Source organism: Erythrolamprus reginae, chromosome 2, assembly GCF_031021105.1.
Source record: "Erythrolamprus reginae isolate rEryReg1 chromosome 2, rEryReg1.hap1, whole genome shotgun sequence".
Lineage (NCBI taxonomy): Eukaryota > Metazoa > Chordata > Lepidosauria > Squamata > Dipsadidae > Erythrolamprus > Erythrolamprus reginae.
In genome coordinates, this window is record NC_091951.1 from 294561969 (window position 1) to 294576431 (window position 14463).

The window sequence follows — 14463 nt, forward strand, 5'->3', positions numbered from 1 at the left end:
CCATCTCAAAGGAAGTTACTCTGGGTAGTATATAGCAATCAATTAAAATGTTTATATTTAAAGCAAAACAAATATTAAAAATATAAAAAGCAATACAGTGATTATCGCGAGGGTTCCGTTCCAAGACCCCTCGCAATAATCGATAATTCGGTATGTAGTGGTGCGGAAGTAAAAACACCATCTGCGCATGCGCGCCCCTTTTTCCACATGCGCAGATGGTGGAGTTTGTGTGTGGGTGGCGGGGAATACCGGGGAAGGTTCCTTCGGCCGCCCAACAGCTGATCTGCTCTGCAGCGTGGCAGCAGCGAGGAGCCAAAGATGGGGTTTCCCCGTTGCCCAGGCAACGGGGAAACCCCATCTTCGGCTCCTCGCTGCTGCCGCGCTGCGGAGCAGATCAGCTGTTGGGCAGCCGAAGGAACCTTCCCCGGTATTCCCGCCGCCCAGGCAAAGGGGAAACCCCAAGATCGCTTGCCGCTTGCCTGTCACCCGCTTGCCCGGCTGCTCGCTTGCCGCTTGCCGCTTGCCCGTTCGCCCGCCCGCCTGCTCGCTTGCCGCTTGCCGCTTGCCGATTCGCCCGCCCGCCTGCTCGCTTGCCGCTTGCCCGTTCGCCCGCCCGCCTGCTCGCTTGCCGCTTGCCCGTTCGCCCGCCCGCCTGCTCGCTTGCCGCTTGCCTGTTCGCCCGCCCGCCTGCTCGCTTGCCGCTTGCTGCTTGCCCGTCACCCGCTCGCCCGGCTGCTCGCTTGCCGCTTGCCCGTTCGCCCGCCCACTTGCTCGCTTGCCGCTTGCCTGTTCGCCCGCCTGCCTGCTCGCTTGCCGCTTGCTGCTTGCCCGTCACCCGCTCGCCCGGCTGCTCGCTTGCCGCTCGAGAGCAAGAGGGGGAGAGATAGAGAAAGAGAGAGAAGGAAAGAAAGAGATGAGAGAGGGAGGAAGAGAGTGTGAGAGAGGAAGAAGCAAGATAGAGAAAGAGAGAGAGAAAGAAAGATGAGAAAGGAAGGGAGTGACGTCATCGGGTGGAAAAATCGCGATATAGCGATTCGCAATGATCGGGATCGCGAAACTCGGGGGATCACTGTATTGAAATAAAGAAAACAGTTAAAAAAAATTACAACCCACAAACAGAGAGAGAATGAACATATCCAGACTCAATAAAGGAGCCATCTAAACAACTTTCCAGTTCCTGGTCATTTATGAAAATATCATTTTGGTATCCACAGGGTTTGCTGCTGGCGGCACTTGCACACAAGTCAGCCCCAGACAGAAAGGTTGAATGTATTGCATGGAGTGAACCAGCAGTGAGTTGTTCCCGGTTCATCCCAGTTCTGTTTCCACCCACCCACCTGGGATGCTTCTGTGCATGCGTGAGCCGGTAGTAATAGGTTTTAGAGCCACTACCAGAGTGAACAAATCATAGATATCACTAGACACTCTTGGAAGAAATAAAGAAACCAACAAAGCACTGCCTTGTAGTATTTATAGGTCTTGAAACTGCTCAAACTTTTTAAAGGTTTTTTTATCCTTTTATTTTCATAAATAACTCAAGGCAGCAAACATACTTAATACTCTTCCTATTTTCCTCACAATAACTCTATGAGGTGGATTGGACTGAGAGAAAACGACCAATCAAAAGTCATTCAAGGATCAGAATTCAGAGTCTTCCACCAAACCAGGGGTAGGCAAAGTTGGCTCTTCTATGACTTGTGGACTTCAACTCCCAGAATTCCTGAGCTCAGGAATTGTGGGGGTTGAAGTCCACATGTCATAGAAGAGCCAATTTTGCCTACCCCTGCACCAAGCCATTTCTCACGTTTGCGTCACCACTTGTAAACACTAACCATATGCTTTAAGGCATGATTAGAGTTTGATAGTCATAACTGCATACTGTTGCATCTTAATGGTTTTCTATTTTTTTTATATATTTTTTATTTCAAACGTGAATTTCAAGAGTTGTTTTTGGAATCGACCGATGGATCCCTATGTTAAAACTTGACAGGTTCTTCAGTTCAACCGGATGCCTCTGCGAACCATGACAGAAAGGTGAGGTTCAGATTAGAACAAGGAGGGGCAAAGGAGACCCGTCTAACTTTGAGAAAAAAAGTCAAGGCGTCTGACATGCAAATGCAGCCGTAGAAAGCAAACATCTGTTAAAAAAAGAGTTTGAATGAAAAAATTAAAAAGGAGAGAAATGCTGGCTGGGGAATTCTGGGAGTTGAAGTCCAGATATCTTCAAGTTGCCAAGGTTGGGAAACACTGCTCTGAGGGAAGAAGGGAGCTAAAACCCAGAATTAATTTGGCTCCGCTCGTGAAGCAATCCGTTTCCTCTGCTCCATTCTGGCAATTAAATAAGTTTCCTCAGACACAATTAACATGTAAATAAGCCGCGGAGTGAGGGGGCAGGTTGGAAAAACAAGAATAGGAAGCGGAACAAGGTGGGATCTTTCCTCTTGCGTTGAGCCTCCTTGGCCTCTAGGGGCGCAGTCGATGCCACTTTCCGAAGGATAGATAAGCGGCAGCCAGTCTGTTTCCTTGGCGGGAGGGGCTGGATGCTGAAGAGATTAATTTATTACTACTACTGCTGCTGCTGCTGTTCCTTGGATTTATTGGCTCTGAGGCAAAACACGGATTAACCCAGCCAGTAGCTTTTAGACTGCGAGTTGGTATCTACGGTGGGGGAGGGATGTGGGGGCGGGGGGGGGAGAGAAAAGCGCGGGAAGGTCCTCCAGACAGATATGTCAGATTCCCACGAAAAGATTGCGACGCGATGGCCATTCCGGGACGCATTTGATTAGCATTCTCCACGCACCGCCCAACTGTCTGCGTTATAGCCGGTAGGGCTGGCACGTCGACCAACACGAGGGTAATGCTTACCCCGCGCCGGTCAGCATCGCCAGGAGCGTCGGCTGAGGCCGAGCAGTGAAGCCAAAACGATGGTCTCGCTCCGGCACATCGGCTCCGCGTTACGTGATGAGCCCATCCTGTTCCTTAGAGGCGGGTGGGAGGGAAAGCGGAGCAGCACGTTTTCGCATTCGCGCTTCGGTCAAGAGTTTGGACCATTCGTTGTAAAGCGCCAAACTTTTGGCGGCTCGGTTATTAATAAAAAAAGCATCACTGGCGTAGCGTCCCCTTCTGGCAAAAGCGGCGAATTGCAAGAGGCTAACATTACTATTTCTCTCCCTCGGCGGTCCGACTGCCGTAGTTACGTAGGATGAAAATATACGAGCGTGGCGAGGCGCGTTGACGATCTCTTGATAGTTTGGAGTTGCGAGCGTGTAGCCGGACGTGAAGAGGTTGCGACGGAAAGCGTTGGCCTTCCTTGACCGCATCTCGAGTTTGTTTGTTTTTTTCCAGCGACTTCAGTTCGAGTTTTGTCGTCTTTCGTCCATCCTTCGCTGGGCAAGAAACAGGGTTCAACCTCCTCTCCCTCCGTTTTATTACATCAGGACGGGGAAGATTATTTTTTCCCGACGGCCTTTCCCTCGACAAACTCCTTCGCAGACCCAATTGAGTTACTCTCTCTCTTTTTTCCCCCTTTTCCTCTTTTGTTATCGCGTTGAGCCGCTAAAAGTTTGATACAGTCAAGAAGTTGAGTCGCTACGGCACGGCCAGATAAGGAAAGAAAGTTAATTTTTAACGGCTATGGACCGAGTTTCTAAGATTATTTTGGAACAAGCCGTGCTTCTTCCTCGTCAATAGAATTTTTTTTTTTTTAGAAGAAGAACAATGGCTGTGCATTTTATTTATCTTGTACGCATTTCGGCCGTGCGCGCGCACACGCACGCACCGATGTCCCAGGGATGCTTCTGAACTCAAAAGCTCTTGGTCGGGCTGGATGCGAAATGGTCAGCAAAAGTGTTCCAATCCCAGAGGCGATCCTTATATCGTGAAGTCTTGCCCTCCCGTACGGGTAAGTGATCTATGGCCAGGCAAGGAAATGCCAGTTCATGTGCATGCGTGGGATGCTTAAAAGTATATAAAATTGCAGAGGCGCTAGTCACCTATTAAATAACCAGGGCGCGATTGTCATTGCTTAAGTTCTACACGTGCCTCTTGCGCTTTTGTTCTTTCGGGTGATTTCTTCAATCTTCAGTACGCTTGTTTGGAAACGTTTTTCTCCCTTTTTTATTTTTTCATTCAAACTCTTTTTTTTAAACAAATGTTTAATTTGATTTAAAATAAAACCGTTCTGTAAAAACCCAGAGCTTTTAAATTTTCAGTGAAACAAACTTAATTCCGAGAGCGTGGGGATAGAAAGGTAGCAAATTCGATCCCCCTTTCGCTTCTGTTTCGTCTGCGCGGCGGGTGATGGGGAGGAAGGGCGAAACTAATTCTGGAAAAAGACTTGACAGTGCCCACAGCTCACACATACCTCCCACCCACGCACCACAACGAACCCACTCTTGTCGCCCAATCGGCAGCGTACACTCATTCATTCGCAGAAAGTGGGTGTAAAGGAGGTGGAAATAATTATTGGGCCGGTCCGTTTCCACGGAATCCAGCCCGGGATTTGACTCCACCTCCACAGCCAAGCTGCTTTCCAGTGACAGAAAGTGTTGGGACGGAGTCTGGCTGGGAGAAGAGGCAGGGCAGAGGAGATCGGGAGAGAGAGAGAGAGCGCTGCTCCGAAGTCATCCCCAAACACATTTCAATGACCAGGAGAGCTTGGGAAAAGCGCACTTTCCTGCCGGCGCACGAGCGAGGCTACTTCCCTTGGAGGAGTTTCCACCAAGCGATCTCGCCTGCCTGGATCACTTTTGGGGAAGGGCAGATTAAAGCGACGGGAGGACGGGGACTTACTTGGAGTGGCATTTGGACGAGGAGTAATCGAAGAGCCCCCATCTTCTCCCCGCACCTACCCTCCCCCCCTCCCCCTCTCCAGTAAAGATGAACGCAGCGCCTTCCCCAAACTAGTTCGGGTCCTAAAAGCTTCTCTTCCCCCGCTCTTCGTTTCCCCAAGAAGCTCCCCCACCCCGCGTAATAATGACAAAGGATTGCAAAGGCGAGAGTGGGTCGAGTTTCGCCGAGCGAGCCCCTTCACTGGATTACTAAATGGGACGCTCCATCAGCTAGTCTTTCTCAAAAGGCTTCCACATACATGCACCGACGAGGTACGTGAACTCTCTGTCTGCATCCACGCGGGTCATTGTTTGGGAGTCGGGGGAAGGCGTTTTCTTTTTCTTTTTTGCGCGGCGAGGATCTTTGCGAAGTCCTGCAAGGCTGCAGCAAGAATGGGGAGCAAGCGGCGGCGGCTTATCCAGAAAGGCGAGGCTTGCAGGTCGAGGCCGCCACTTGTCCCACCGGCCCTCGTGCCGGGCTGCCTTAAAAAAAAAAAAGATTGTGTTGCCGGCGGGATGGAGGAAGAGAACGGTTGCCACCCTCTTCTTTTTCCCTCAACGCCGGCGCAGCGGTATTGCTCGGGGATCTTTCTCCCTTCCCCCCTCTCGCCGAAGGCCCTCTTTCCCCCCCCCCCCTTTATTTGCAGGTTGACGAGGTCATTTTGCTCCGCTGGCCGCCCGGGCGCCGCGAAGGGGGCGGCTGCTCCGCCCGAAGCGGCGGCAAGCGCGCACAATGCGCTCCCGGTGGGAAGCGCCGCCGCCGCCTTTCTGCCCGGCGCTGCCCATCCCTTGACACGAGGTTTCCTTGGGGGGCTTAGCTGGGCGTGGAGTCTTTGTTTCCGAGACAATGTGGAGAAGGCGGCTGCGGGGCAGGTTGCCTTGCTTTTCCCTCAAGGCGGGGAACTATACAACTCTTCTCCCCTCAGCCAACGCCTCTCCGCCTTCTTTGGGCGCTCTGTTTAGTGACCACCCGGGTCTCTGGGGGTCCTGGTGTCGACTGGCGCTACCGCCGTCGCCCGCCCCTGGCTTTGTTTGCGAAGCAGGAGCTTGGGGTTGGCGCAAGCTCGGAGCTCCTCTATCCTCCTCAAAGGAGCGGGTGTGGGCGTGCGCGCGAGGGGCTGTCACTCTACTCCTCTCGGAAGACCCTTAAGGGGCTAATCTGCGGCGAAGGGGGACGGAAGTGGGGTCTTAAGTGCATGCGTCAGGGAAGGGAACGGCTAAGTAACTCCAGCGCCTGTCAGCTCTACCGCGGTTGTAAGACACTTGCTGCCACCCACTTCCTTCCTTCGGCCTCTGTTGCTGAGGCAAAAGTGGGGTCGCCCGGCTGGGCTCCTGTTGTCACACAAGCAGACGCTCCGCGAACTCCGCTGAAGGGAGAGTTAATTGGGTTATTGGGCCACATGTTGGCTGACTTCCTGCCTTGGGAAGTGGAGACTGGATGTGAGGCGGGGCTCGCGTTTCGTTCGTATCTCCACACCGCCGCTGCCGTCCCCTCCCCCCTCGTTTCCCCCCGCCACCACCACGAAGTCCCATAGGGGAGGACTTCGCAGCTCTCCGGGTCTGGAAGCAGAAGAGTTATCCGGACGGCTCGGCGGCCACAGGAGCCCTCCGAGTGGTTGTGGGAAGGGTAACTTAGGAGGAAGAGGGCGGGTGAGAAGCGAACAGTGTGAAGGAGGTGTGGCTGGAAGTGGGGGGCCATTAGGAGAGATCCTTCCATTGGACAAAGAATGGAAACGAGGAGCACAGACGAGAGATTCGGTGCTCAGGTAAAATGGGGCTGGGGGGGGGAGGACAGTTGTGAGAAAGAACTAAAGGGGGAGATGGGGGAGAAAACAACAATTACAAAGTGGGCCTCTGGGAAAGGAATGTCCTTGTTTGGTTTGTGTGAATATTCAGTGGACAGGGCTGGCTGATCTAAAGGCAAAGGGAGAGAGGGAGGGGTCCCTGTGTGTGTGTGTGTGTGTGTGTGTGTGTGTGAGTGAATATATGTATAAATGCACCTTGCATTTCGCTTTAAGATTGGTTTAACATAAAGAGAAGTTTATCAGGGATACAAGAAACTCAGTCAGTGGATTGATTTTTGGAACATCATTTGGAATAATAATAATAAAGGGTGTGTCTTTAAGCATATGCAGAGTGACTTTCCATGACCCCTGGAACGATTGGCCAACCACCCCCCCCCTCACTGATCACCGGTGAACAGGAAACCCAGAACAAAAACAAAACACAACAAAAAGCTTTCCTGTGCATCAGTGAACCTCATAGGTTTCTTCTCTGTTGAATCCCACAAGAGAACAAAATATACTAAGAAATTGGGGAGAAGAATTGTGATTTCGTCACACACACACACACACACCTTCCCCCTTCCTTAATAAAGGATTGTGCTGCACCAAAAGTCTAAAGGAAGACAGGTTTAATGGAAGCAAGTTGCCAATGCACTGAAAGAAAGTGCAATTCTAACTGCCCTCACTTTTCCCCCCTCAAGCTACCTAAGATTCTTTCAAAGAAATCTGTCCATCATACCAACAACTATCTTAAGCCAGCAGGAGACGAAATTGATTCGGAGGGCAGAAGATGGTGCTGTTGGGAAGAATTTAGGTTGTGTTTGTGTGTTGGGTCAATATGGACAGTTTTTAATTGAGAGGTATTAAATGACTCTGCTGTGATTTTACATTAGTGAAAGTGAGAAGTTTCATCTCCCATGAATTGTTTTCCCTGCCTGTTGGAGAAATGGAAAAGAACTTGGGTATTTGGATGGATGGGGTCTGCTAGGGAAGAGGTCCCCTTGGGGGACGAACAGAGTGGGAAAACAATTTCCCTTCCTGTGCTCATGTAACCCAAACACAGTGAGGGCCATGGATTTCAGATCTAAGAAATGCATTTGGATATTATCAGAAGGAAAATATGTTTGTAGTGTTCATTGTTTTGCAGAGAATATTGTTTTGAAAAAGTTTCATTAAAAAAAAGTGAAAATCTGTAGGACTAAGTAATTAAGTTGTGGGTTTGACATTATTGTTTTTCAGATGTACTCATGGTTTTATAAATCAGTCCATCTTTTTTTGCTGGAGAAAATGAGTGAATATTTATAAGTGTATTTGAAAATCTCCAGACCTATACCAAATGAACCAACAGTTTAAATATTGTTAGCAAGGACCAATATTTGATTATGTACAACCTTGTAAGAATAAAATGGCCTTTAGATAATTATAAACATGTCTTGAAACTAACCACAAAAACTATGTAACTTCTGTTAAATTGAAGTAAGAAAGGCAAGTATTTCAGAACCAAAGTTAAATATTAACTTAAAATTAAATACAATTGCCAACATTCTCCAACTGTTATCCTTTTGTATTATTATTTGTCATTGTGAAAGCACGGTGGCCTTTGCACTCATACAGTGATGTTAAAATCGTTTATAGCTTTTGGTACAAGCGAAACCGTGCTGGATGTCACAATCTGACAATGAACCAGGAAAATATGGATCAATAAATCTTTACAATATTTTAAATAATTACCGGTAACTGAATGGATGTATGTAAGCTGAATGGGATACATAAAAATATAAATAGCCTCACAGACATACAAACATGTATGAGGGATGCTTTTCAAGTGATACTTATGTAAAAGAAATATAGAATATTTTTCATTGGAGCATTGATTGCTCCTAAGAAAGCTTAAAATCAAAAGTCAGGGTCTTCTGGGTAAGGATTAAGGAAATAGCATTCAGATCATTATCCTTTAATGTTTTCTATTTATGAAAATCTCTTCCAAAATAGCTTAATATAGGCTCTTGGGGGGAGAACATCCTGCCAGTAAAAACTGAAACATGAAGGGCGGGGAAGGAAATATAATAGAGGATAGTTGGTTCCATTGTTTTATCCAACAAATCAAAGAAGATCTGAACCATGTGTAAAAAGAACCTAATGTCCACATATGTTGTTCATGCTTTCCATCATAAAAAATAAAATGTTTATTTTTCCCCCTAATGATTAAAGAGATGTACTTCATGTTCTAATCCACTGTTCCTGAATGGGATATAACTGGCAGGAGAGGAATAAAGAACAGGTCTACCAAAAATTCCCAGCTGTTTTAATACTAACATAAATAGATGCCATGTTTCATACAGGATATATCATTGGAACAGTTAAAGTTATGCCTGTCGTATTCTGCAGGGATAAAAGGCAGCAGGAATTAAAGGCTACTTCCATTTATTTATTTATTTATTTATTTATTTATTTATTTATTTTTAAAGAGAAAACTAATGACCTGTGATAAATTCAAAAGGAAACTCTGTTCATTAAAAGGAAGTGGGCAGTTTTAAAGTTATTTGCCTGTTTGGGAAATGAAGGAAGAAAAATGTTACTTCAGCAAGGGTAGGAAGAATCTTACATAAATGCAACAGGAAAGCAATCACATGGTTTCCTGCCATAGAGGATATAAAAGAAATTCATTTGACCTCACTATCCATCCTATTGACAAAAATACACTGTTATGCCACACACACAAACTCCGTAAACAAGTACTTACTATTCTGAAAAGTTAAGTTTGGTATAATATTGGAATTTTGAATGTATTATTGTAACATTTAAATTACTGGGACAAATTATATATGAAAACAAACAAGAGAAGATGCGTTTGAAATTATTATTATTATTTAAATGTATTATCTTTAAGATAAATGATGGGCTTAATCTTTCAAAGATTTAAACATGTGAGATTGAACAATCTTATGAACAGGAGAACGGCTACATTGAAATCAGTGGGATCATCTGTATGAAATAAAACAGAATCCTCTGAACTCAGGATTTAGGGCAGGAATAGAATAGAATAACAGAGTTGGTAGGGACCTTACAGGTCTTCTAGTCCAACCCCCTGCTTAGGCAGGAAGCCTTACACCACTTCAGACAAATGGTTATCTAATATCTTCTTAAAAACTTCTAGTGTTGGAGTATTTATAGTTGTTACTGTTATCTTGTTATATACTTTATAAAAACTAAGTTATTTTTAATATAACTAAGTTATCTAATTTATAGAATATTGATATTCTCTTCAGAATATGGAATATTTTATTCACTGAGACTGCAAACTCTTTCATGCATATGTCAAAGCAAGGACTTATTATTTCCTACCTGAAGTATGGTTAACATGTAGCTCCATGTCTAAGAGAGAGAAAAAACTAACAATAGAAAGAATAGGACTTTGGTCACCTCCTCAATTATTCTCACCTGTCCCAACATTTTTTTCTATTGCAGTAGAACAAGTTGGAAGCTAGTCTTTCTTCTGCAATGTCTTTAATTGGTGAGTCGTGAAATGCTTTCAGTAATTAACTAATTACATTTCAAAGCAAAGATAGGTAAGAGATATGCTGCGATCAACTCACCTGACAAAGATACAGCTGCCTGTGGGTTTGCAGCTGCTGCTTTAACCTATGGTTGCAACATGATTATTAACAACAGGAATCAGATTTGTAACACTAGAACCTGTAGCCTTCTGGATTCTAACCTATAATCCTGTTTCACTGTTCTTAGACTTACAACACTTTCTCTTCAAGACTTATTTGGCTAGTTTTTAGCTATTTTTTTCACCTCTACCCATGAAGCCTAAACTCAACAAATCCTTGCTAATTATCTGTTCTGTGATTTATAATCTATATGACACCCTGCAAAAATGAACAGTTTGAGTCATTTCCCTAAGTAATTTGCCATTAAGTTATTATCTCCAAGTTTAAATGTATTTGATGAGTTTTTAGAGCAACCATGCATTCATTATGGTAGTATAAACTTTCTGCTTGATGCTGTGGTTGTTGATTGTTTCGCTATTCACCTGTATTCACCTCACTATTTTGGACTTCTTTTGGCATTAACCTCAACTGTATGAAACTTCTTTTGCTTGATAATGTGCTGTCACAGTATATGATTTTAGTGCATCTTTGTGTCAACAATGAAGACAAGCCATCCATGCATTTTTTTGTCATTCTGAAAATTTGATATGATAAAAGTTTGATTTCCTTTCTTTAGAAATTGGCTTTGAATAAATACATCGTTTGATTGCCAGTAATACTGTTTATGTAACTGAATTTATCATTGGTTGATTATCTTATTCTTCATTGAGTAATCCAGTAAAATAACTGCATTAATCTGAATTATATAGTCAATTGGCTTAAATCCAAGAACTTTGTCAAATTGCGTGAAGAAAGGTCAGCAGATCTTAATTATAATATCAGGAATTTGGTCTCAAATGATGAATTAATATCTCAGTTTTTCTGGTGGACTTCTAAAACTGCTATAATTCCAGTATGGAAAAAAACAGAGGCAGATTTGTGTAATCCTCAGTTTTAAAAAAATGCTGACTTTTAAAATTCATTCATTTCAGATGACTGTAATTTTGCATTGGGTTATTGAATCAGTATAGTGTAGTTATTAGAGTTTTAGTATAATGTATAGTATAGTTATCACCTTAGGAACCAAGATGTCTCTACTGAATTATATATCAAATAATTACAAAATATTTTTGCTTAATAATTATTTAAACCCTACCTCTGGGCTAACATTATAAATGTAACAGCTTCAATCTATCAAAGCTTCAATCTATCACTAGATTAAAGCATTGGCCTAATTTTTTACTAGTAACTCCATGCCAGATACTGTGGTTGCTGCCTCACATGATCTTTTAATGAAAAAGCATTTGGGAAACATTTTAACAGAGGCAGATACAGCTCAGATAGTGTCATCCCATCTGACTTTATCCTGGACTTCTGAAACTTGCTGTGGAAAACTGGAAATAATACCTGAGATATTCAGACTCTCGGAGAATAGTTACATGCTTGTATGTGTATATAATCTATCTACAGTACAGTAGAAATCTTGGCATGGAGCATTAGTAAAAGCTACTAATTAAAAAACAACTGGAAGCAAGAAAATACAGAAACACATATAGATAAATTTATGAACACAGATACATTATGTGTTATGTATTAGCAAGTACATGTAAAAATAATAAGAAATAAATAGTTAGTTTGTATTTTAAATTTAACTCAAGCAAAAGTTTAATCAAAAATATCTTAGGCACTTTTGAACTGTGCTTGACAGACCCATAGCATATCAATTTGCTACAAAATGGCACAACAATTTAATTTTCTTGAAATCTTGAAACAATTTCACATGGAATGTTATCACGCACTGTATGTATTTGTTTGGTGTACCAAATAACATAATTTCTCCTTCTCCACCTCTCAATTCATGGTCTATTTAAAACAAAAGCAAAACTAACTTTGTGCAGACTGAAAAAGAAATGGAAAATGATAAGCCAGCCATAAACAGATCTGACAGTTGTTGGTTCTCAAGAGAAGAGACATATGGTAACTCACTGAATTCAGTACTGACCTTTCCTTTTAAGAGTATTTTTAATAGTAACTATTCCTATATAAAAAGGTTTCAGTGCAGTAACTTGGAATTCACATGGAATACATTGGTCTTCCCAATTCTGTTCTGTAGCTACGAAGCAAAACTTGTGTAGGAAGGAATCTGTCATACCATGTAGACATGTGCAGTGTTTTTATTTCTATATGGATTTCAGTCTGAGCACTCATCCAGCATTCTTTTAAAAAGTTTATGTTTTTATCTATGTGCAACCATCACCCAATAGATTAGGCATGTCCAACCGGCAGCTTTGGACAGATAGTAATGCGGTCCCATAAGGTCATAAACGCAATGCTGTTCCCTCCAAATAGCTCCCCCTACTGTTGCTAGGGACATAACACTTAACATTACTATGTGATTTATATACATTAACTATGTTATATATTTTATATGCAGCCCAAGACAATTCCTCTTCACTGAATACGTCCAGGCACACCAAAAGTTTGAACAAGCATGCTATAGATTTTGGTTTTGGCTGTCTTTAGCGGAAATCAAATACTTCAGGGAAACAGGATAAAAACAAAATCCTGGCATTTTTATTGCAGGGATTCAGCCAGTCTGGGTCAAGGATATAATATTTTATAGGATGAAATTGTGATTATCATATTGATTATGTCCTTTAAAAACAGGATTTGTTCTATGCATAATCCATCGTTGCTGTTGGGCATGACACAAAACTTTCCAGCAGTTAAAATAAACACTGTTTTGCAACTACTGTAAGGGAAAGTATTGTTTTTGTTTTTGCAATAAAATGATGAAAGGTTATACCTTGACACCAGAAATCTCAGTTTTTCCCTCCAAATGTCATATTCCACAAAACTGTATCTCTTCACTGCTTGAGTCCTGATTATGCCTTTCAAAACATTTTGCACAGGAGGCATCTTCTAAGGAAGGGAAAAATAAGGAAGACCATAATTTGTTATAATTGAATCATATAGCCAATTTTAATTGATAGCTATCAAAATCATCTGTTTAATGCCAGTTTGACAGGAATCTATGCTAATTCCTCTGTCATTCTTAAATTATAGTTTGGCTTGACACTGTCCTTGGCCTCTTCATCTATTAATCATGGAAGCTGTTTTCTTATTCAGTTGCCATAGTTTCAGTGCCTCTGATAGTGTTGGGGTGCCTTGGGAAAGGCTGAAGAGATACTAAGACTTGCAAGATATGCAGTTCTGGCAGTTGTGTGGCTCTGAAAGCACATCTTCTAACATAATTCAGCATTGCATTAAAAGAGGCAACTTCTGGATAAGTCTCTATGGACCTTGTTATGTGCACAGCCAGCAGATATTTACTTCAGGATCTGCTTCCTTTCAGTTCAGGGGGTAGTGGTTTCTTTCATGGTCTCCAGAAAGAGGAAAGACGTTGTTGCTTTAGATATAGGAAGATCAGTTGTTTTAGATATCAGGAAGATCAGAGGTAATCCCAAAATACCAGTAGTAACTCCTGCCCCTTTTAAAGCAATGAATGCTAATTCCTCTGTCATTCTTAAATTATAGTTTGGCTTGACACTGTCCTTTTAGATATAGGAAGATCAGTTTGGAGAGGTAATCCCAAAATACCAGTAGTAATTCCTGCCCCTTTTAAAGCAATGAAGAATTTTTGATTTAGCTTAAATGCTTTTTCTAAAATTTTATTTATTTTGAAAGATGTGTTGATTAACTGTATTATATAGGTGAAACTTAAAAAAATTAGAATATCGTGCAAAACCCCCAAACCCACCATCTCAGAAAATTAGAATATTACATGTGATCAATAGAACAAGGACTGTACATGGAATAATATCGGACCTCTGAAAAGTATAAGAATGCATATGGTTTGGGCCCCTTTTGCAGCAAATACTGCATCAATGCAGCGTGGCATGGAAGCTTGCACATGTGTTCCCATGAGAGATTTTGCTACCTGCACAGGTGCGGGAAGCAAAATTGCACTTGATCCCATACTTGCACGCCAGAGCTGTGGAGCTACGTTCAATTAGCCGTACTGGCAGGAGCCCACCACTGTGTGAACCATCCATAACCCACCATATAGTACAAGGTAGTTCAAAATAGTTGTGGGCATCCAGTTTTTACAGCAAAGGGAATGAATACTTGAGGGATACGTTACTATATTTACTGATTTCTCTCACCTATGAGTTCATTTTTTCTCACTGAATTTCAGTAATAGAGGTGATTTTGTTGCTCGAAAATTATATGGGAGAGACTAGCTATGGAGAA

General features: G+C 43.0%; 1 protein-coding gene across 7 annotated transcripts in view; it reads left to right on the forward strand.

Moving 5' to 3' along the window:
- Positions 1-1983: 1983 nt before the first annotated feature.
- Positions 1984-14463, forward strand: part of SEMA6A (semaphorin 6A) — a 212168-nt gene continuing 199688 nt past the window's right edge. For 3 of the 7 annotated variants that reach the window (XM_070742902.1, XM_070742906.1, XM_070742908.1), the window contains exon 1: positions 5027-5102. The gene's annotated coding sequence lies outside the window, so the exon portion shown is untranslated. Of the gene's footprint in view, positions 2035-3247; positions 3902-4554; positions 5103-6531; positions 6596-14463 lie in introns of those variants that run through there. The other 4 variants (XM_070742905.1, XM_070742901.1, XM_070742907.1 and 1 more) reach the window with 4 other exon arrangements.